Genomic DNA, 5,176 nt, shown 5'->3' with positions numbered 1-5,176 from the left:
CTAAAGTCATAGAGGGAGCTATGTCAGAGCCAAGATTAGAACTGAGGAGTTCCAGAGGGCCGTGATTTGTGGCCAGACCTCTACTCCCTCTGAAATAGTAAATAAACTAAAAATACCTATTAGTGCAAATTTTGCCAAGAGACAGTACGTTATGCCAGATCATGCTGTCGTAACATCTAATAAGATTAAGTGAATAACCTGGAAGCGTAATACAAAAGTATCTCCTAGTCTCAGAATATTGCAAGTTTAAACCTGCATAGTGAAAAGTAATATAAATGTTTGAGATTTTATGTAGAGTATACTTTGTCTGTCTCTGAGCTGGGTACATGCAAGCTGGGACTCCCAAGTCTATGAAGTCTTAATTGGCAGACTATACAGCTTGCTGAAATCAGAAATGTGGGTTTTGATAATCACTCTGAAATAGGTTTGGCAGGCAGCCAAAGCACAAATCATAAGAGTGTTCAAGCTAAAGGAGAATACCATAACTATGTCAGCTCTGGGTTTATTCTGACGGTGTGTCTTTATTGAAGATAGTTTTCTGAATGTTCAAAACATGGAATGCTCTTACCTGCTATCCACTATATTTTACATGGAAGTAGATGAATGCTAATGGTATACCAAACAGCTGCAGTATGTCTTTTTACTTACTTTATCCCACTTAAAAATATATTGTAGTGCAAGACTCAGTTTGGGCTGACACACAGACTCCTATGGATTCAAACATTTGTTATATTTTAAATTTTCTACTCAGTCATCAGAAAACGTGGTCCACAGGAGCAATTATTTGTGATCTCTGTTCAATCATTTTAGACATAAGTAATTAACAGACCATGGTTCCCCCAATTGTACTTCAATTTAAAAAAAAAAGTCCTGGTAGAAGATTTTACACTGCTATGTTCATTTAGTTATTGTCAAAATACAAGGGAAAATAGTTTTTTTTTGCTATATGGAAAGGGAGTAGCAGTGCAGATCAGTAATTTTTTGTTCCTGGTCTTTTGGGGCTTGTAATAAAAATGAAGAGTGGAACACAAACCTTAAAAACCCAGTGTCTTTTTAAAAAAATAAAGTTGTCTGATTTAAGCTTTTGACAAAGGAGGCTTGTAACAATCCCGTCAGAGCTTTTAATATTGTTGTTTAATCATTTTATGTACAAAAATGTAGACATTACCAGGTCTGATATATTAGTCAGGACTGGAGACCTGTAAGGCACATAACCTCTGGTGTCTGCTTGCTATAATCCTAATTCAGTGGCGTTCAAATGTTCAGTTCTGTTTTTTCACGACTCCGTTGCAAATGAAAAGGATGAAACTGGAACTGAAGAGGTCAGAGTGAGATGTGTTTTAATACAATTAATATTTAATTCCTGTTCCTCAGAAAGAGAGAGAGAGGAAGCTGGTGAAATCTTTCCAGATGAACACAGGGGAATCGTATCTGCCAAAAAAGCAATGAACTCTCCAGTCTTCTTGGATGAGGGAAGAGCACAGCACAGGGAATCATTGTAGCGGTTAAGGAGGCATGTCAAAATCGACTTCCATTTGGACTGAGGAACGGGGAGGGCTCTGGGAAGAACTGGGTATTTAGGAGTTGATGGCTATTCTCTTTCATTAATAAGAGCAGCCGTCATACTGAGAAGCGGAGGAAACGTGACAGGACGCACCCTATTATAGAACTATTCTATATTCTTCTTTACATCAATTCTAAATGAAGAAATCCTCAAACAAACCAACCTCAGAGATTACTCAGCAATGTCCCTGTGGGTGCATCTACACTAGCAAGTACTTCAAAATTCAGATCGAAAGACCGAGTTCTTTTGAAAGAACCCACGGAGCGTCTGCACTGACACGGCGCTCTTTTGAAATTAACTTTGAAAGAACTCCCCCGTTCTTTGGAAGTCGGTCCTCCATTCCCAGGGTGGGAAAAGCGCCCTCCTTTGAAAAATAATTTCAAAAAGGAGCAAGTGTAGACGCTCCACGGCCCGCTCTTTTGAAAGAGGGAGTCCTCTATGGCCACGATCAACTGGCAGGCGGCAGCGCTGCTCACAGCACAAGTGGAGCTCTATGGCTCAGGTGTCCGGCTGTGTTTCAGGACACAGGCACCCAGAAGCTCTCAGGCAGGAAGCTGAGTGTGTGCAGGAAGCAGGGAGCCCACACTGCCGCTCAGCCCACTGCCATCCGTGACGCCTCGGGCGAAGCCTTGGCTCCACCGGCACCATGGCCAGCAGCTGGGACTCTCGCCCACTCCAGGAGCCATCCAGGGACCAGGGGGAGTCCTCCCAGGATCGGAGCCAACCCCTCCGGCAGGCGCCGGGCCCCCTCCTGGACCACGGCCGAGCTGCAGGACCTCCTCACCCTGTGGGAAGACAAGGAGGTCCTGCAGCAGATGGGGGCCTGGTGCTGGAACGCTGCAGCGTTTGAGCACCTGGCCAAGGGCCTCACCGCCCGGGGTCACCCCACCCGAACCAGGTGAGGTCGAAGGTCAAGGAGCTCTGGCAGGGCTACTGCCGGGCTTGGGACACGGCCAGGCGGTCGGGGCAGTGCCCACCAGCTGCCCCTACTTTAAAGAACTGGACTGCCTCCTTGAGCCGGAGCCGGAGCTGGAGCTGGGGGAGCCGGGGACCAAGGGGGAGGATTGCCCCAGACCACCGGCCACCCAAAGGCACAGCCCTCCCCCCTGCCCCAGATCCCGGCCAGCAGCGATGACAAGGGCTCAAGCAAGGGAGCCCTCGTCATTGACGTCCTGTCTGGCCCATCCAGCCTGGCCCCATCCTACTGCGCCACGCCCGAGTTCCTGGAGGGACCCACAGGTATGTACTGTGCACACCGGTGGCTGCAGGGCTGGTGGAGGGGGCACGCAGTCCTGCCCAGGGTGGTCACAGCCCACCCACAGGGACATCAGCCGCAGGATACAGGCAGGCCAGATGTCTCTGGGCCCAGAGGGCTGATGTGTGGCACCCAGCACCATGGGCTGCCAGGCTGCAGAGGGATGGAGGGTGGTAGGGGGAGCTAGCGCTCCCACAACTCAGAGGGGGAACCCTCGATGTGGTCCGTGCAGGGCCCCTGGGATAGATGGGAGGGGGGTTCAAGCAGTCCCTCACTGGCACTAATGGCCTGTTCCTCTCCCCTTTTGTCTCCACAGCTCCAGCAGCCAGACCAGCCCCGTGACAGGACCGGGGAGCTCCACAACGGAGGGCCGGACAGGGACAGCATGGGGCTGCCACTGGTCCCTCTGTCGGCACCACCAGGCTGGGGAGGTGGCGGCGGGGGACGTGGCCCACATGGCCGCCCTGCGGGAGCTGATAAGCATCATACAGGAGTGGCTCTCCATGGAGTGGCAGGCATGGGGCCAGGTGGCAGCCCACCTAGACTCCCTCACACAGGCTGTGGTCGGCCACCTGGTCCCAGCTGCCACCCCATCATGGCCACTCCTGCAGCCAGTCCCTCCCCCCACATCGTACCCCTGTAGCCAGACAGAGTCCCTCACCTTTTTGCTCTACTCCATCTTGTCTCTCCTAGGTTCTTCAGAGCACCAGAGGGTTAAAAGAAACAGCTCAGGCCTGGGATGCCTGGGAGCACAGATATGTTGCAGTTTTGCTCCAGAGCATCAAAAGACTGTGCCTGAGATAAGCATAATGACCCTGAATGGGCCGAATGCCCGCTCCACGGTGTTCTGGGCATGGTTCAACCGCTCATTTAAAAAGGTCCTGGCTGGGCTGGGTGTGCCCGGTGTACATCTGCATCAGCCAGGCCTGCAGGGGTAGGCCACGTCTGCCACGATGCAGGGTGACATCATAGTGTCCCTGATGGGGAGCTCCCACCAGGGCGTGAAGGTCCCCTCAGCCATACACCATCCCAGTCCTGAGTTCCTGAAGACCCTCGCGTCATGTGTGTGGCTGGACCGACTGTTGGTGTCAACCAGGGCCTGCAGGACCACTAAGTGGTAGCCGTTGCGATTCACATAGGCCCCGTGGCTGTGCTCGGGGGCCCGGATGGCGATGTGTGTACCACCCAGGGCCCTGAAGCAGTTGGGGAAGCTCAGCTCTTGGAATCTCCGGATGGCGTCATCCACGTCCCCAATGCGAACCAGGTGCCTCAGGAGCACTTTGTTGATTGCCTGCATGACCTGCAGGGCACAGAGGGTGCGCTCGTGAGCATGAGGTGAGGTGCGGCTTGCCCACCCATGCCCGTCCCCATGGCCACCCCTGTCCCTGCGGTGCCACCATCACCAGGCTGCCCCCCACATGCAGTCTAGGTGTGACCTGGGCATGGCTTACCTCGATGAGGACGGCCCTGACTGTGGCTTTGCCCACCCCAAACTGGTGGTTGACAGAGCGGTAACTGTCTGGAGAGGCCAGCTTCCATAGGATGATGGCCACCCTTTTGTGCAGAGGGCGCGTTGGCCTCAGGTGTGTCCCCCAGTGCTGGAGGACTGGGGCGAGCCAGTGGCACAGCTCCAGGAAAGTCCCCTTGGTCATCCCGAAGTTCTATAGCCACTGGTCATCGCCCCAGTCCTCCAGCACCAGCCAGTCCCACCAGTTGCTGCTTGTGGGGAAGGTCCACAGGCAGTGGATGACCCCGGTGGACTGGCTGGGCACATTGTGCCCTAAGGATGGCATTCAGGAGGACGACTGTTGCGGTAGCCACCTGGAGCTGCTGCAGCACAGCAGCCAGGACTGCATCCAGTGTGCTGGCCATGGCTGCGATGGAGGGGGAGGTGCTGCTTGGGGCCCGGGATGCCTCCTCCAAACTCTCTCTCTCTCTGCCTGGGGCCGGGGTTGCTGGCCCTTGGCGTTTGCAGGCTGAGGCACTGGGGGGTGGGGGGGGCAGGGGCCTTTAAGGGGATGGCAGACAGTGGCCCCGGAAGGGCTCATCCACCATGCGACCCTGCCCGATGCACTTTCTGCCACTGCTCTTTCAAAAGAGCGCCCTGGCATGTGTGGACTCTGTCTTTTGAAATTGTGGTGGTGGCCTTTCAAAAGAACGGACCAAACCTTTGGTCCCCGCTGGTGTCTGTGGATGCTCCATTTCGAAAGGCCATCTTTTGATGTTCTTTTTCAAAAGACGTTCTTTCGAAACAGAGCTGTAATGTAGACGCAGCCTGTATGTTTTGTAGGTGTATTATTAGTGAAGAGAATGAGAACCTGGAAGAGTATAGGTTTGTCATCGCAGCTTGAGAAGTT

This window comes from Carettochelys insculpta, chromosome 3 (assembly GCF_033958435.1).
Source record: "Carettochelys insculpta isolate YL-2023 chromosome 3, ASM3395843v1, whole genome shotgun sequence".
NCBI lineage: Eukaryota > Metazoa > Chordata > Testudines > Carettochelyidae > Carettochelys > Carettochelys insculpta.
Note: the sequence above shows the minus strand (reverse complement) of the source record.